A 20,210-nucleotide genomic window follows, 5' to 3' on the forward strand; every position below is an offset into this window, starting at 1 on the left:
ATAAAGTATCTTAGAATTTGTTGCGGTCCATTGAAATCTCAAGTGGCTCAGGTGGTTAAGACCACTGCACTTGGACCTAAACCTTTGTCCGTTTAGAAGGGGTTCAAATCCTACTAGGTACATTTAAATTTATATATAAATTGTGTCAATTACAATGTATAAAGTATCTTAGAATTTGCGGCGATCCATCGAAATTCCAAGTGGCTCAGGTGGTTAAGACCACTGCACTTGGATCTAAACCTTTGTCCGTTTAGAAGGGGTTCGAATCCAACCAGGTACATTTAAATTTATATATAAATTGGGTCAATTACAATGTATGAAGTATCTTAGAATTTGCGGCGATCCATCGAAATCCCAAGTGGCTCAGGTGGTTAAGACCACTGCACTTGGATCTAAAACTTTGTCCGTTTAGAAGGGGTTCGAATCCAACCAGATACATTTAAATTTATATAAAAATTGTGTCAATTACAATGTATAAAGTATCTTAGAATTCGAGGCGATCCATCGAAATCCCAAGTGGCTCAGGTGGTTAAGACCACTGCACTTGGATCTAAACCTTTGTCCGTTTAGAAGGGGTTCGAATCCCACCATGTACATTTAAATTTATATAAAAATTGTGTCAATTACAATGTATAAAGTATCTTAGAATTTGCGGCGATCCATCGAAATTCCAAGTGGCTCAGGTGGTTAAGACCACTGCACTTGGATCTAAACCTTTGTCCGTTTAGAAGGGGTTCGAATCCCACCATGTACATTTAAATTTATATAAAAATTGTGTCAATTACAATGTATAAAGTATCTTAGAATTTGCGGTGATCCATCAAAATTCCAAGTGGCTCAGGTGGTTAAGACCACTGCACTTGGATCTGATCCTTTTTCCGTTTAGAAGGGGTTCGAATCCAACCAGGTACATTTAAATTTATATAGAAATTGTGTCAATTACAATGTATAAAGTATCTTAGAATTTGCGGCGATCCATCGAAATTCCAAGTGGCTCAGGTGGTTAAGACCACTGCACTTGGATCTAAAACTTTGTCCGTTTAGAAGGGGTTCGAATCCAACCAGGTACATTTAAATTTATATAAAAATTGTGTCAATTACAATGTATAAAGTATCTTAGAATTTGCGGCGATCCATCGAAATCCCAAGTGGCTCAGGTGGTTAAGACCACTGCACTTGGATCTAAACCTTTGTCCGTTTAGAAGGGGTTCGAATCCAACCAGGTACATTTAAATTTATATATAAATTGTGTCAATTACAATGTATAAAGTATCTTAGAATTTGCGGCGATCCATCGAAATCCCAAGTGGCTCAGGTGGTTAAGACCACTGCACTTGGACCTAAACCTTTGTCCGTTTAGAAGGGGTTCGAATCCTACTAGGTACATTTAAATTTATATATAAATTGTGTCAATTACAATGTATAAAGTATCTTAGAATTTGCGGCGATCCATCGAAATTCCAAGTGGCTCAGGTGGTTAAGACCACTGCACTTGGATCTAAACCTTTGCCCGTTTAGAAAGGGTTCGAATCCAACCAGGTACATTTTTATTATATTGAATTGAATTCAATTAAAAATATAAAAATACTGTGGTTCGAACCAGCAACCCTTTAGTCGTTAGACTATGGCACTACCCGTTGCACCACACAAGTTAACTTTTAAACTATTAAAAAAAAAAAATTAAGAACCTTTGTATTAATTTAAATGTATAAAATATAAAGTATTTTAGAATCTTTAGTTGGTCATCAAATCCTCAAGTAGCTCGTTGGAGAGTACTAATGTAATTGGATCTGAACATGTGTGCTTTGGCGAGGGTTCAAACCCGACAAAGTACATTTTTTTTAATATAAATTGAATTTAATTTACAACAATAAAAGTAAATAGTGTGGTATCACTGGGACTCGAACCCGTGAACCTCTGATCACTATACAGTAGCACTAACCGCTGCGCTACACAAGTGAACTTATTAACTTAAAAAAAAAAAAAAATAAGAACCTTCGTGTTTCGATTGATGCTTATATAAGTTTATGGCGTACAAATTACCTTACACTTTCAGTAAGTTCCTAGGTAGCTCAGAGGGACAGACGTATGGCTGACGTGGTCGGTGGTTTGAGAGCTGTGACTGGAGGTGGACCTGAAGGTGCACTTGGAATTGACTCGGACAGGCAATCGATACGGACAGGCATCGGATACGGACAGGCATCGAAAACGGACAGGGAATCGGATACGGACAGGCAATCGGACAGGCATCGGATACGGACAGGGAATCGGATACGGACAGGCAATCGGACAGGCAATCGGACAGGCAATCGGACAGGCATCGGATACGGACAGGGAATCGGATACGGACAGGCAATCGGACAGGCATCGGATACGGACAGGCATCGAAAACGGACAGGGAATCGGATACGGACAGGCAATCGGACAGGCATCGGATACGGACAGGCATCGAAAACGGACAGGGAAACGGAAACGGACAGGGAAACGGATAGTGGTGGAGGAGAAGTGTGGTGGAGGAGAAGTGTGGTGGAGGAGAAGCGGAGGAGGAGAAGCGGAGGAGGATTTGAAAGAAGATGAGAAAATAATTTTATTCAAATTTTTATTTATTTTTTTTTTATTTATTTTTTTTTTTTGCCCATAGCGGGAATCGATCCCGCGATCTCTAGATCCATAGCAGGTAGCATAGCACGTTAAGCCAAAAATCAACCTGGAAGAAAAAAAAAAAATTTTCGAAGTGTTAAACCTTCGGTCAAAAATCAGAAATTTTTTAAAATGTCGGTCCAAACCGCCAATTTTCCATGTTTTACCATCTCATTTTGGTAAAACATGGAAAATTTGCGGTTTGGACCGACATGTAAATGGTAAAACACGGAAAATAGGCGGTTTGGACTGACATGTTTTTAAAATGAGAAAATGGTAAAACACGGAATATCAACGGTTTGGAACGACATATAAATGGTAAAACACAGAAAAACGGCGGTTTAGACTGACATATTTTCAAAAGTTTTGATTAATCAGGCAAAGACAACGATTTAGACTAACATTTGGACATTAATTTGTATTTAATTTTCAATTTAAATCAAAAAGTATTAAATATATGTCAATTTCAAATGGGACGGAGTAGGGCCAGAGTAATGGGGGAGGAGAAACATTATTATATGTAGCCTATTAAATGTTAAATTAGTTACTAGTTTAATATTCTACGTTTGAAATCTAAATAATTTGAAAATGTGTATTTAAAATATATTGTGGCCTATCTTCTTTAACAATTTGTCAGTAGTTAATAAAGTCCTACAAAATAAAGTGCGAATTATAAATAAATTTACATGCAATCCTAGGAAAAGCAAGCCACAATGACCAAACAATAATGATAATAAGTTTTTGTAATTACTAGTGCTTGTACCCAATGAAGGTACCAATTAAGCCCCTGTAGCCTACCAGTAAAGGTGCCTGTACACTATACAAAGTTATACTACGTGAACGAATTAAAAATAGGCACAATGGGGACACAATGTCGCGACCAAACAGAGATAATAAATCAGTTTCCTACAAATTAAGCTGATTAATGTCTGTATTAATAAAGTTGCTATAAAGTCACGTATACGTCTACGAATTAATAATAGTGCCCTATTTAACATTCTAAGACACAGCTAGGGCCACAATGTCACAAAATAAAAATGATTAATAATAATATTTAAGTTGCCCTTACAACTAAGTAAGCTAATAAAGTTGCCTGTACCATATAAACCTGTATAAATGCGTGAACGAATTATTAATAGGGTCCTATTTACATTCTAAGACACAGCTAGAGCCACACTGTCACAAAACAATAATGATATTAATAATAGTTAAGTTGCCCAACTAAAGTAAGCACCTGTACCGTACTAATAAAGTTGCCTGTACCCTATAAACCTGTAGAAAAGGACGTGTGCGAATTATTAATAGGGTCCTGTATGTAATTCAAAGGCAAAACTAGTCACAATGAGACCAAACGTTAATGATAATATCGTAATTAGTTGCTTGTACCAAAGCTCTTGTACTAATAAATTGCTTGTACTCAACGAAGGTACCTGTACCAAAGCTCCTGTACTAATAAAGTTGGTTGTACCCAATGAAGGTACTGTACCAAAGCTCCTGTACTAACAAAGTTGCCTGTACTCAATTAAGATCCTGTACTAATAAAGTTGCCTGTATTCAATGAAGGTACCTGTACGTACCAAAGCTTCTGTACTAATAAAGTTGCTTATACCAATGAAGCCCCTGTACAAATTCATCTGTATGATCACTACGTGTACGAATTACGGATGAAACCTGCAGTACTACTACCACCAATTAAGCTGTACTAAAAACGTTGCTTGTACTAAACGTACCTGAGACTAAACGTTAATGATAATATCGTAATTAGTTGCGTGTACCAAATGAAGGTACCTATACCAAAGCTCCTGTACTAACAAAGTTGCCTGAACTCAATTAAGATCCTGTACTAATAAAGTTGCTTGTACACAATGAAGGTACCTGTACCAAAGCTCCTGTACTAATAAAGTTGCCTGTACACAATGAAGGTACCTGTACCAAAGCTCCTGTACTAATAAAGTTGCCTGTATTCAATTAAGATCCTGTACTAATAAAGTTGCTTGTACCCAATGAAGCTCCTGTACTAATAAAGTTGCTTGTACTCAATAAAGCTCCTGTACTAATAAAGTTGCTTGTACACAATGAAGGTACCTATACCAAAGCTCCTGTACTAATAACGTTGCCTGTACTCAATTAAGATCCTGTACTAATAAAGTTGCTTGTACCCAATGAAGGTACCTGTACCAAAGCTCCTGTACAAATAAAGTTGCGTTTACCTAATGAAAGTGCCTGTACCAAAGCTCCTCCTGTACTAATAAAGTTGCTTGTACCCAACGAAGGTACCTGTACCAAAGCTCCTGTACTAATAAAGTTGCGATTACCCAATGAAGGTGCCTGTACCAAAGCTCCTGTACTAATAAAGTTGCTTATACCAATGAAGCCCCTGTACAAATTCATCTGTATGATCACTACGTGTACGAATTACGGATGAAACCTGCAGTACTACTACCACCAATTAAGCTGTACTAAAAACGTTGCTTGTACTAAACGAAGGTACCTGAGACTAAACGTTAATGATAATATCGTAATTAGTTGCGTGTACCCAATGAAGGTACCTGTACCAATAAAGCTCCTGTACTAATAAAGTTGCCTGAACTCAATTAAGATCCTTTACTAATAAAGTTGCTTGTACCCAATGAAGGTACCTGTACCAAAGCTCCTGTACTAATAAAGTTGATGTACCCAACGAAGGTACCTGTACCAAAGCTCCTGTACTAATAAAGTTGCGTGTACCCAAAGAAGGTACCTGTACCAAAGCTCCTGTACTAATAAAGTTGCCTGTACTTCAATTAGGATCATGTACTAATAAAGTTGCGTGTACCCAATGAAGGTACCTGTACCAAAGCTCCTGTACTAATAAAGTTGCCTGAACTCAATTAAGATTCTGTACTAATAAAGTTGAGTGTACCCAATGAAGTTACCTGTACCAAAGCTCCTGTACCAATAAAGTTGAGTGTACCCAATGAGTACCTATACCAATGAAGTCCCTGTACAAATTCATCTGTATGATCACTACGTGTAAGAATTACGGATGAAACCTGCAGTACTACTACCACCAATTAAGCTGTACTAAAAACGTTGCTTGTACTCAACGAAGGTACCTGAGACCAAACGTTAATGATAATATCGTATTTAGTTACGTGTACCCAATGAAGGTACCTGTACCAAAGCTCCTGTACTAATACAGTTGCGTGTACCCAATGAAGGTACCTGTACCAATAAAGCTCCTGTACTAATACAGTTGCCTGAACTCAATTAAGATCCTGTACTAATAAAATTGCTTGTACCAATTAAGCTCCTATATCAAATAAGCTGTACTAATAAAGCTTGTACTAATAAAGTTGGTTGTACCAAGTTAGCTCCTGTACTAATAAAGACAACGTTTACCAATTAAGCTGTACTAATACCCGTAACACTACGTGTACGAATTAATAATATGGCTCTGTTTACATGAAATTCACAATGCTAGCCTCAATGTGACCAACCATAATTATAATAATAATATTTGCCTGTGCAGTACAAATAAAGTGGCTTAGGTGACCCGTACCAATTCAGTTCCCTCTACCCTACAATGTAATTAAGTTGCCTGCACGAATTTACCTGTACCTGTACCAATAAGTTAACTGTACCAATTAAAAACCATTTTGCATTATGGAAATATGAAACTTTAAAAATTGATTGATTGATGAAATTTATATACAAGGCTATTTGATTTTGAGTAAATAAACTATTATCGATTTAATTTAAATCCACAAATTAAATCTACTCAAAAAACTGCTTAAATAAAGACAGATTGCTAAAGAAGATGTCAATCAGTTTCCTGACCTACAAATTAAGCTGAATAATGTCTGTATTAATTAAGTTGCTAAAAAGTCACGTATACGTGTACCAATTAATAATAGTGCCCTATTTAACATTCTAAGACACAGCTAGGGCCACAATGTCACAAAATAAAAATGATTAATAATAATATTTAAGTTGCCCTTTCAACAAGTAAGCTAATAAAGTTATCTGTACCATATAAACCTGTATAAATGCGTGAACGAATTATTAATAGGGCCCTATTTACATTATAAGACATAGCCACAATGTCACAAAACAATAATGATATTAATAATAGTTAAAGTTGCCCAACTAAAGTAAGCACCTGTACCGTACTAATAAAGTTGCCTGTACTCAATAAAGCTCCTGTACTAATAAAGTTGCTTGTACTCAATAAAGCTCCTGTACTAATAAAGTTGCTTGTACACAATGAAGGTACCTGTACCAAAACTCCTGTACTAATAAAGTTGCCTGTACACAATGAAGGTACCTGTACCAAAGCTCCTGTACTAATAAAGTTGCCTGTCAGTGTACTCAATTAAGATCCTGTACTAATAAAGTTGCTTGTACCCAATGAAGGTACCTGTACCAAAGCTCCTGTACAAATAAAGTTGCGTTTACCCCATGAAGGTGCCTGTACCAAAGCTCCTGTACTAATAAAGTTGCTTGTACCCAACGAAGGTACCTGTACCAATGCTCCTGTACTAATAAAGTTGCTTGTACCCAACGAAGGTACCTGTACCAATGCTCCTGTACTAATAAAGTTGCTTGTACCCAATGAAGGTGCCTGTACCAAAGCTCATGTACCAATAAAGTTGAGTGTACCCAATGAGTACCTATACCAATGAAGCCCCTGTACAAATTCATCTGTATGATCACCACGTGTAAGAATTACGGATGAAACCTGCAGTACTACTACCACCAATTAAGCTGTACTAAAAACGTTGCTTGTACTCCGCGAAGGTACCTCAGACCAAACGTTAATGATAATATCGTAATTAGTTGCGTGTACCCAATGAAGGTACCTGTACCAATAAATCTCCTGTACTAATAAAGTTGCTTTTACCCAACGAAGGTACCTGTACCAAAGCTCCTGTACTAATAAAGTTGCGTGTACCCAACGAAGGTACCTGTACCAAAGCTCCTGTACTAATAAAGTTGCGTGTACCCAATGAAGGTACCTGTACCAATAAATCTCCTGTACTAATAAAGTTGCTTGTACCCAACGAAGGTACCTGTACCAATAAAGCTCCTGTACTAATAAAGTTGCCTGAACTCAATTAAGATCCTGTACTAATAAAGTTGCTTGTACCAAAGCTCATGTACCAATAAAGTTGCTTGTACCCAATGAAGGTACCTGTACCAAAGCTCCTGTACAAAAAAGTTGCCTGTACTCAATTAAGCTCCTGTACTAATAAAGTTGCTTGTACCCAATGAATGTACTTGTACCAAAGCTCATGTACCAATAAAGTTGAGTGTACCCAATGAGTACCTATACCAATGAAGCCCCTGTACAAATTCATCTGTATGAGTATATGAATTACGGATGAAACCTGCAGTACTACTACCACCAATTAAGCTGTACTAAAAACATTGCTTGTACTCAGCGAAGGTACCTGAGACCAAACGTTAATGATAATATCGTAATTAGTTGGTGTACCCAATGAAGGTACATGTACCAATAAATCTCCTGTACTAATAAAGTTGCTTGTACCCAACGAAGGTACCTGTACCAATAAAGCTCCTGTACTAATAAAGTTGCGTGTACCCAACGAAGGTACCTGTACCAAAGCTCCTGTACTAATAAAGTTGCGTGTACCCAATGAAGGTACCTGTACCAATAAATCTCCTGTACTAATAAAGTTGCTTGTACCCAACGAAGGTACCTGTACCAAAGCTCCTGTACTAATAAAGTTGCTTGTACCCAACGAAGGTACCTGTACTAATAAAGCTCCTGTACTAATAAAGTTGCTTGTACCCAATAAAGGTACCTGTACCAAAGCTCCTGTACTAATAAAGTTGCGTGTACCCAACGAAGGTACCTGTACCAAAGCTCCTGTACTAATAAAGTTGCGTGTACCCAATGAAGGTACCTGTACCAATAAATTTTTATTTATTTATTTATAAACATATTTCTACTGGATGACAATATCAACGTTGTCCCACAAAGGAGACATTGTTGTTTTTCAAAAGGTCCAGCATAAAACATAACAATATACATAATTATATAATACATAGTTTCTTAAAAATTGCTAAAATTAAACAGTCTAAAAATACTAAAATGTGAGAACCATACATTAAAAATACAAAATTATGCTTAAAAATCCAAGTTAAAAAGATGCTCATAAAATTATTTAATACATAGTTTCTTAAAAATATCCTGTACTAATAAAGTTGCCTGAACTCAATTAAGATCCTGTACTAATAAAGTTGCTTGTACCCAAGGTGCCTGTACCAAAGTTCATGTACAATAAAGTTGAGTGTACCCAATGAGTACCTATACCAATGAAGCCCCTGTACAAATTCATCTGTATGATCATTACGTGTACGAATTACGGATGAAACCTGCAGTACTACTACCACCAATTAAGCTGTACTAAAAACGTTGCTTGTACTCAACGAAGGTACCTGAGACCAAACGTTAATGATAATATCGTAATTAGTTGAGTGTACCCAATGAAGGTACCTGTACCAATAAAGCTCCTGTACTAATAAAGTTGCCTGAACTCAATTAAGATCCTGTACTAATAAAGTTGCTTGTACCCAAGGTGCCTGTACCAAAGCTCATGTACCAATAAAGTTGAGTGTACCCAATGAGTACCTATACCAATGAAGCCCCTGTACAAATTCATGATCACTACGTGTACGAATTACCGATGAAACCTGCAGTACTACTACCACCAATTAAGCTGTACTAAAAACGTTGCTTGTACTCAACGAAGGTACCTGAGACCAAACGTTAATGATAATATCATAATTAGTTGCGTGTACCCAATGAAGGTACCTGTACCAATAAAGCTCCTGTAGTAATAAAGTTGCTTGTACCCAATGAAGGTACCTGTACCAAAGCTCCTGTACTAATAAAGTTGCGTGTACTCAACGAAGGTACCTGTACCAAAGCTCCTGTACTAATAAAGTTGCGTGTACCCAATGAAGGTACCTGTACCAATAAATCTCCTGTACTAATAAAGTTGCTTGTACCCAACGAAGGTACCTGTACCAATAAAGCTCCTGTACTAATAAAGTTGCCTGAACTCAATTAAGATCTTGTACTAATAAAGTTGCTTGTACCCAATGAAGGTGCCTGTACCAAAGCTCATGTACCAATAAAGTTGAGTGTACCCAATGAGTACCTATACCAATGAAGCCCCTGTACAAATTCATCTGTATGATCACTACGTGTACGAATTACGGATGAGACCTGCAGTACCACTACCACCAATTAAGCTGTACTAAAAACCTGAACTCAATTGAGCTATCCGTAACAATTAAGCTCCTATATCAACTAAGCTGTACTAATAAAGCTTGTACTAATAAAGTTGGTTGTACCAAGTTAGCTCCTGTACTAATAAAGACAACGTTTACCAATTAAGCTGTACTATTACCCGTAACACTACGTGTACGAATTAATAATAGGGCCCTGTTTAAATGAAATTCACAATGCTAGCCTCAATGTGACCAACAATAATTATAATTATAATAATAATAATAATAATAATAATAATAATAATAATAGTTAATTGCCTGTGCAGTACAAATAAAGTGGCTTAGGTGACCCGTACCGATTCAGTTCCCTCTACCCTACAATGTAATTAAGTTTCCTGCACGAATTTACCTGTACCTGTAGCAATAAGTTAACTGTACCAATTAAAAACCATTTTGCATTATGGAAATATGAAACTTTAAAAATTAATTTATTGATGAGATTTAATTGCAATCCACACATTAAATCTACTCAAAAAACTTCTTAAATAAAGACAGATTGCTAAAGAAGATGTTAGTCTAATTAAACAATGTTTAATCTCCAAATAAATCCGTATTAATACCAATTTGTTACCCCAATATTAAGCTATATCAACCACGTGCTTCCTATTGGGAGGAGTTGAGGCTAGTTTGACTCGATGCTAGGCCTAGCCAACTACCGGGCTTTTATTAATAACATCTAAATCTATATTGTTTAAAACTATTGCTTACCTTTAAAACATCATTGTTTCACGTCCTAAGAATTTACGCTAGCAAATGTCCTTAAATTTCTGTTGTCGACGACGTGCAGAGCCAATTATTATTCCATGTTTGTTGTTATTGTGTGCAGTGATGCATTGATATTTAAATGAGCTATTCCCAGACGTGACGCGGCAATCTTGAATATGCATGTGCTGCTGCAGAAAATACTATACCATTACGATCATCATTACCGGTGTAATATTAATGTGATATCGCTTCAATTCCAGCCTTGTATCCCTTGTCGACCGGTCGACTGCTGACATTACAATTAACTCTTTCAATAATAGAAAATAAACACACAAATGCAAAACAAACAAAAGATCTTATTTTATCATTACAAAATTCGGTAAAAACAGTAATTGATAGGTAAAATAAAAAAGGTCTGTAATGGAATCATTTTCTTATCTGCGCAAAACATTGTTTTGTTTTTGACTCGATTTCGATTCGATTTGTTATTTATAAATAACAAAATAAACAAAATATGTATTGGTGTTTTTTTTTCATTTTGTATCGGGAGACAAATAAAAGAAATGATGTTTCTTGGATTTCACTTGAAGATGCAAGATTCGTTTTTTGTACAATATCACTGAAAAACGGAAAATATTTTATTTAATTTATACTTAATTCTAACAGTATATTCTTTGAAACATTTTAAAAAGACAATTCGTAAAATAAAGTATTGATTCAGTATTATGGAAGGCAAAATTCGTCAAAACAAGGTATTGATTCAGTATTATGGAAGGCAAAATTCGTCAAATAAAGTATTGATTCAGTATTATGGAAGGCAAAATTCGTCAAATAAAGTATTGATTCAGTATTATGGAAGACAAAATTCGTCGAAACAAGGTATTGATTCAGTATTATGGAAGGCAAAATTCGTCAAATAAAGTATTGATTCAGTATTATGGAAGGCAAAATTCGTCAAATAAGGTATTGATTCAGTATAATGGAAGGCAAAATTCGTCAAACGATTGATGCTTATGTTTATCGGGTACAAATTAACTTAGACTTCCAGTAAGTTGTTATGTGGCTCGGAGAGTCAGACGTACGTAGGTTTGCTGTAGTGGTTGGTGGTTCGAGAGCTGTGCTGGTACCTGACGAGATGGACTTGGTGATGATGGAAGCGCGCGATTTTAATCGGACAGGCGTCGAAACGTACATGGATTTAAATCGCCATGTAAATGGTAAAACATGGAAAAATATAAACTCAAATTGTGAATAATTTAATATTTTTATCATTTTTAAATATAAAATAAATAGTGTGAACTGTTTAGTAGACTTGTATAAATAAAATATACATTCAGAATTTAATTTTACCGGAATTGACTAGGCCTATACACAGAAAGCACGGGAGCGATATTTATTTTCGCTTTAAAACGACATAGTGAAAAATTAATTTGTAATAGATTGAATTTAACATAATAATAAAGCATCGTAACCAGTGATTTTAAAGTGATCTTTAAAACTTACTTAATAAGAATAGAATTATGTACAAGCGGTTGTCTGTAGCGTTTGATTTAGAGTGATCATAATATCATTACAGAAAAACGGATTATTTTTTAATTTGTATTAACTACTAAAGTAATATAATGACAATAACGATATTAAATTATAGTTAAACATCGCATCATTTAGACATAAATATACGTTAAATTAGTTACTTTAACTACGTCGAAAAAATCATCTGTAAATAAACGTTCAATTAATCATTTTAAATAGAATGAATGCCTCATTGTGAAGACAAAACAAGCTTCCGAACTTTTAATTTATGATTATTTTATCTTGATATTAATTAATTTTAAACTTAATTGATGTTTACATTTTAAAATAATCAATCAAATAAGTGTATGAATTTATACGTGAATAATGTCGATGATTGTCTATAATATTCTTTAAATAATTTAAATAATATTTTGGATTGCAAAGTGTTCAATGTTATTGTCTTCTTTGTATGCATTGATACATTGATTTAAATGATTTTGATGATGAAAGGAAAAAACCACAATTCAATTCTCAATTGAGATTTCAATAAAAGATGAATTATTTTATTGACGTTAGCAAGTGTTTATGAACGAGTTATTAGAATGTATTATTATTTTCTTCTATGGCAACAGATCTTTTCATCTGCTCGTCTTTGGAATAATAATTAAAGAGGCAACATCAATCGATTTTTTAGTGGTTAATCAACATCTCTTTCCTTCTTTTTGAATACTTGTTTCGGCGAGATTCAAAGTGCTCTGCTTTTCTTCCTTTTTTATCGTTGGGATATTTTATGGATCATTTTTGTTTGTGTAAAGCACTTAGAAACATTATATTAGGCGCTATATACTAAAAGGGCTCTTATATTTTAATTTACCGCTCTTTTCAGTTTCTGGAAATACTCTACTACCTGTAGTAATAAATGTAATGTGATATTACATAGAGGTAAATTGAGGTACATACAATAAAACAAACCGGCCTTACAATAATGTTCAATTCTATAATAAGCAAGGACACTTTTTAAAATTGGTTCTTTATTTATAATATGAAATAATTTGGGTTCTAAACAAATGGACAACTTTTACCAGTCATTCACATTGGATATTTTTATTAAATAATTTACAAATATGAAATAATGATAATAATATTGTGATTTTACAACGTTGATTTATAAATCAATTTTTGAACAAACTTCAACCTTCACCGTCAACATTGTCAACAATTTAATCTCAATTATAAATGGAAAGCATTTAGAAAAATATATATATAATAAATAATTTTAGAATTAATGTTTAATTTATTAATAAATAAAAACAGCAATAGGCATAAAGTATGTATAATGATATTGGATTATATTTATTCATAATAATATCAATCAACAAGTATAAATATATTTATGTTTTTAGTTTTCCTGATTAATAGGTATTATAATAGTTATCAATATTACAGTGCTGTTAATATGAAGAAGATATAAAGTGAAATGATAGTAAAATATTAGCTGGTAACACACAAGTTTAAACAATAAGCAGACATGTAATGGTATCATCTCCTACTTTACCTGGACTTACTTACATAGAACTTACATACATGACCTACTTAAATACCTGGACTTAATTATATGACCTACTTACATACCTGGACTTACTTACATAGGACTTGCATACCTGAACTTACTTACATAGGACTTATATACATGATCTACTTACATACATGACCTACTTAAACTTGCATACATAGGACTTATTTCCATATCTAGTCTACTTACATACCTTACCCACAAGCTAAGAAAGGGGGTATGGAGAGAGGGATGTAAAATAAAAGAGGGATACCATTACATGAAAGCCAACAAACAACAAGTAGTACAAACGAACTAGTGAATTAGAAAAAATGAAGAAAAATGGTTAAGAGAGTTAGCATAGTTGTATTGATGAATTATGGACATTTTAAAGTGTTTACTTCGATTAAAATAAGATACATTTTTATTTCACAACACAATATATTTGTCATCGTCTGCCTCGTTGACCGTCAATGCTGTCTCGTATTTTGTCCGGTTCTCGTACTTTTACCGGTTCTTGTCGTGCGTTGTGCGGTTCTTGTCGTGCGGTTCTTGTCGCGTGTTGTCCGGTTCATGTCGCGCGTTGTTCGGTTCATGTTGCGCGTTGTTCGGTTCTTGTCGCGCGTTGTTCGGTTCTTGTCGCGCGTTGTTCGGTTCTTGTCGCGCGTTGTTCGGTTCTTGTCGCGCGTTCCCAATCTCTACAAAATATAATAAAATACAGCAATTATATGCCTAATGTCCACATTTTCTATGTATTGTAGATCACAAATGTCACAAAAATATTAAAAGCAAAATTGTTGTTATAACAATGGACTCTACATTATTGGACTTACATTTACGTGATGTATTTGATACAGTTTTTATACAACGATGGCATACACTACGTTCATTACTCAGTCTAGGAAAAAAACAAAAAGAAATTCTGAAAATTACATTTTAAACATTGCTTAGATTTTTTAATTTAGTAAGAGGCTTCCGTCACTGTTGAGGTTAGAAATAGGCATATAAACAAATATATAGTATTGGCATACTCTAGATAGTTATACGTAATCTGATCTGTAATCTGTACAAAATAATATTAGAATACAGGGATATTTAATTGTTGGTCTTGGGCATACGTACCAATCGAAACAAAACAAAGATTATTACAGTCATTCTATATTGTCTTAGTTTGATACCATATTTTGCAGGATATTAAATGTTTAATACGACATACCTACCTATGATATAATGTATTTACGTGAAAACGTAAAATTCTATTTGTACAAAAAATATCTCCAATCTCTGAAAAAATAAAAATACATTTGATTCTTTTAAACGGTTACCGATTATTAAAATAAGGTAACCAATACTAAATGTAAATTTATAATAACGTTTTTATAAGTTATTTATTGAAAGATAAAAAAAGAAAATCTCCAAAAGTCTGAAAAGATAAAAATACATTTGATAACCTGAAAAAGAATAAATATTTTTATTCGCACATTATGGTAACTGGTTTGGGTAGGAAGTATGAAATAGAATTAATTTTATTTACACCATCATCAAATGGATTTAGGCCTACGTAAATGATAATAATATTTATGGTACGATTAAAATGGGTGCTTCTTTTAAATGGTTACCAGTTAAATAAATAGGCCTACAAGTAAGGTAACCAATACTATATGAGAATTGTAAATTTATAATAGCGTTTTCATAAGTTATTTATTGAAAGATAAAAAAGAAAATTGCCGAAAGCAAAACGCCACTCTCTGAAAAAATAAAAATACATTTGATTAACCTGAAACATAAAATATTGTTAGGTGGGTCCAGTTATGTTTCTTTTAAATGGTTACCAGATTAAAATAAATATGCCTACAAGTAAGGTAACTAATACTATGAAAATGTATAATTGCATTTTTATAAGTTATTTATTTAAAGGTATAAAAAGAATATCTCCAAAAGAAAAACTCCAATCTCTGAAAATATAAAAATACATTTGATTAACCTGAAAAAGAATAAATATTGTTAGTTGCACATTATGATATTAACTGGGTTGGGTTGGAAATTATGGAATAGAATTCATTTTATTTATACCATCATCAAATGGATTTAGGCCTACGTAAATGGAAATAATATTTATGGTACAATCTTTTGTGTTTCTTTTAAACGGATACCAGTTATTAAATAAATAGGCCTACAAGTAAGGTAACCAATACTAAGTTATTTATTTAAAGATTTAAAAAGAAAATCTCCAAAAGAAAAATAGAAAAACTCCAATCTCTGAAAAGATAAAAATACATTTGATTAACCTGAAAAAGAATAAATATTGTTAGTTGCACATTATGATAACTGGTTTGGGTTGTAAATTATGAAATATAATTAATGTTATTTGCACCATCATCAAATAGATTTAGGGCTACGTAGAATTTCTACATAAATGGAAATAATATTTGTTATGGTACAATCAAAATGGGTCCAGTTGCGTTTCTTTAAACGGTTTCCGTTTATTAAAATAAATAGGTCTACAAGTAAGATAACCAATACTAAATGAGAATTGTAAATTTATAATAGCGTTTTTATAAGTTATTTATTGAAAGATAAAAGAAAATCTCCGAAAGCAAAACTCCAATCTCTGAAAAGATAAAAATACATTTTTTGATTAACCTGAAAAAAAACATTGTTAGGTGGGTTCAGTTATGTTTCTTTTAAACGGTTACCGATTATCAAAATAAATAGGCCTACAAGTAAGGTAACCGATACTGTACTACATGACAATTGTAAATTTATAATAGTGTTTTTATAAGTTATTTATTGAAAGATAAAAAAAGGAAATCTACAAAAGAAAAATAGAAAAACTCAATTTCTGAAAAGATAAAAAGTAAGAAAGTATGAAATAGAATTAATTTTATTTACACCATCATCAAATGAATTTAGGCCTACGTAAATGGAAATAATATTTATAGTACGATTAATGGATGCTTCTTTTAAATGGTTACCAGTTATTAAAATAAATAGGCCTACAAGTAAGGTAACCAATACTAAGTTATTTATTGACAAATATAAAAAGAAAATCTCCAAAACAAAATAGAAAAACTCCAATCTCTGAAAATATAAAAATACATTTGATTAACCTGAAAAAGAGTAAATATTGTTAGTTGCACATTATGATATTAACTGGGTTGGGTTGGAAATTATGGAATAGAATTCATTTTATTCATACCATCATCAAATGGATTTAGGCCTACGTAAATGGAAATAATATGTATGGTACAATCAAAATGGGTGTTTCTTTGAAACGGATACCAGTTATTAAATAAATTGGCCTACAAGTAAGGTAACCAATACTAAGTTATTTATTTAAAGGTATAAAAAGAAAAATAGAAAAACTCCAATCTCTGAAAAGATAAAAATACATTTGATTAACCTAAAAAAGAATAAATATTGTTAGTTGCACATGATAACTGGCTGTGTTGGTAATTATGAAACAGAATTACAGTAATCTTATTTGCACCATCATCAAATAGATTTAGGCCTACGTAAATGGAAATAATATATAGATGGTACAATAAAAAATGGGTCCAGTTATGTTTCTTTTAAACGGTTACCGATTAATAAAATAAATAGGCCTACAAGTAAGGTAACCAATAATGACAATTTATAATAGCGTTTTTATAAGTTATTTATTGAAGGATAAAAAAAAAGGAAATCTCGAAAAAAAAAAGTAGAAAAACCCCATAATCTGAAAAAATAAAAATACATTTGATTAATCTGAAAAAGAATATACAATTATTATTTGCACATTATGATAACTGGTTGAGGTTGGAAATTATGAAATATAATTTTATTTGCACCATCATCAAATGGATTTAGGCCTACGTAGAATTTCGTCAGTAAATGGAAATAATATTTGTATGGTCCAGTTATGTTTATTTTAAACGTTTAACAGTTATTAAAACAAGGTCATATACATGGCTGCAGTCGCGTGCTCAAGTTAGTGTTTACCGACCAACAAACCGACCGAACAACCAACCGACCGACCGACGAACCGACCCAACAACCAACCAACCGACCGACCGACATAGTGAGCTGTAGAATCGCGTTGCACGCGACTAGTAAATAGACCTGCAAGTAGGGTAACGCAATACTAACTTTATAAATGCGTTCTTATAATAGTTATTTATCGAAAGGTATTAAAAGAAAATCACGTAAAATCAAAAAACATAAATACCTTACCTCGACATTATCGTGTTTTAGTCTCTGTATCGTTTATGCTGTACAGTATTACGATGACGTAGACTACGATGACGTACGCTGACGTAGACTACGATGACGTAGACACAAACAAGAATAAAATAATCACTCAATGTAGTAGGTTAATGTTTTTAATTTACGCTAAAAAATGATCATTTATTTAAGATTGATGGCTTCCATACCCCTTTGAGTTTGTTAATAATTATTATATTATGTAAAAATGTGAATAAAAAGAATGAACGCGCGCGGTGCACCTCTTCTGAACCTGAAAAAAAACAAACCAATATTATTAGATGACGTCATGATTGATGAATGTTAGGCCGGCTATTACTTTGTAGGTTGTGGTAATGTTAACTAAATGATTGGAAACTGAAAAAAGGGCACGGAAGCCATTCAAGTCACGCTGCGTTTATATTTTGAGTTTTTAAAAGTTACAAAGTCTAAATTTGCTAAAGAAAAACAATTATCTTCAATCTCTGGAAAGACAAAAATACATTGATTACCCTTAAAAAGAATATTTATTGTTAGTGTACCGAACACGTGTGACTGTGGCTTAAGAATTACTTAATCATCAAAATAATGGATTCACTTAAAATCTAAATAATGTTTAAATAGGCCTACATGTAATTTGGTAAAGCTCTGCCTACAATATCAAACTTTATGTGACAAAAAATGTGATGTGCTCATGGACCACATGATGATCACTACAAAACTTAGAATATCAGTATCACTACCATATTTGGGCACATCACACTTTTTTTTGTCAAACTAGTTTGATAATGTAGTAGAGTGATTCTCCCCATTCCGGAAATTGATAATTATTCGCCTCTTGGATTAAATGGTGGTCAAAATGGCGTCTAAATTGTCCACCATTTCATTCAATATACAACTTTTATAATAAGATATCAAATAACTGGAATTGTTATAACCGCCGACGAAGACGGGCGACCAAACAGAGTGAATTCCAAAACAAGCAATATGCCTAGCTACTGGAAGTGTAGCCTACTATTAGTAATAGAGGTGGTTAGAGGCTTCAATATATTCTTAATTCGATTCAGAGAGTGAATATAGACTATTAAAATTAAAAAGTGGACTATTTAGATTAATATAATTTATCAAAATGTACAAAATGATGTTCTGTTACTTACCCACACTGCAAAACCCGTTCCGCTACAGTAGACCGGTGAATGAAGTACAGGTGCACGTCACGCGGCCATTCAAAAACTGAATTGTTCGCGATTTCATTGGATCCTTCGCTAATATATGCAACTATTTTAATTGTGCGGCATTTTTGTTTGCAAGGTGTGTGTGTGCGTGTGTTGATAAACGACAGTGTTTTTAACGAACAGCCATTTTGTAGGCCAATGTTATCCATTACTACTCATCACATTCAACTTATGTGTCCAATAATTTTTCCAAGAGCGAGGGGGAGAGAAGAGGTGCCTAATAATGACAATCCCACGGCAATCTCTTAATTATCATGCTGGCTCTCGTTATTATTTTTATTTATTAATTTATTTGTTTGACAAAACAAATAGTATTTTTATTGTGGAAAGGAATGTCAATAATACTCATTCCCCAAGTTTTACCAAATGATATTTTAAATGAATGTACAAAGTAGACCCTGTTCAGAGTATATTTAATAAAGTTTAAAAGTTTTTAATAAAACCTCTTCCTTGGTTCATAGCATGGGTCTCGTAGCGCACCAGGCTAGTATATGCCTAGTTTACTACTAGGCTTTCATAAAAGCATATAATCACTCAGTTGTAAACAACAATGTCTTACCTTTAAAACATTATTAGGTTCACGAGATTTCATGCTTTAAGTATGTTATCGAAGACGTACTTGTTCAATAATATTCCATGTTTTGTTGTCATTGTCACGTGTGCATCGATGATCAACCCGACGCGGTATTCTTGAATATCCACGTGCGGTAGGAAATACACTATAGATATTATGTTGCTACGTTACACACTACTCTTCTTCTTAGAGTATTGAATACATTTACATTTGGCCGGTCATGATGTAATAAATAATAAACTATATTAAATTGTGGATGCGTCGCCTCGCTAATAACCATCCACACATCTAAGTCAAATGTTTTTACTAATAACAATAGTTATGGGGCGGTACCCTCTGTAACAATCCGCATCATTCATCATCATACAATCACTACGCGCGTCACAATACATTCAGAGGAGGACAACAGATTATTAGGCCTACTAAAAATTCTTCCTTCAAACTCAATATTCAATATCAGGGTACA

At 33.6% G+C, this 20,210-nt stretch overlaps 1 long non-coding RNA gene across 1 annotated transcript; it reads right to left on the reverse strand.

The window, feature by feature from the left end:
* Positions 1–13,520: 13,520 nt before the first annotated feature.
* Positions 13,521–16,313, reverse strand: LOC144855680 (uncharacterized). The gene is made up of 3 exons (XR_013614850.1): positions 14,935–16,313; positions 14,548–14,612; positions 13,521–14,410 (listed from the first exon to the last, which is right to left on the reverse strand). It is a non-coding gene; the product is annotated as an uncharacterized LOC144855680 (long non-coding RNA).
* Between the last annotated feature and the right edge of the window lie 3,897 nt (positions 16,314–20,210).

The sequence above is a fragment of the Antedon bifida genome, chromosome 11, assembly GCF_963402885.1.
Source record: "Antedon bifida chromosome 11, ecAntBifi1.1, whole genome shotgun sequence".
NCBI classification, from domain to species: domain Eukaryota; kingdom Metazoa; phylum Echinodermata; class Crinoidea; order Comatulida; family Antedonidae; genus Antedon; species Antedon bifida.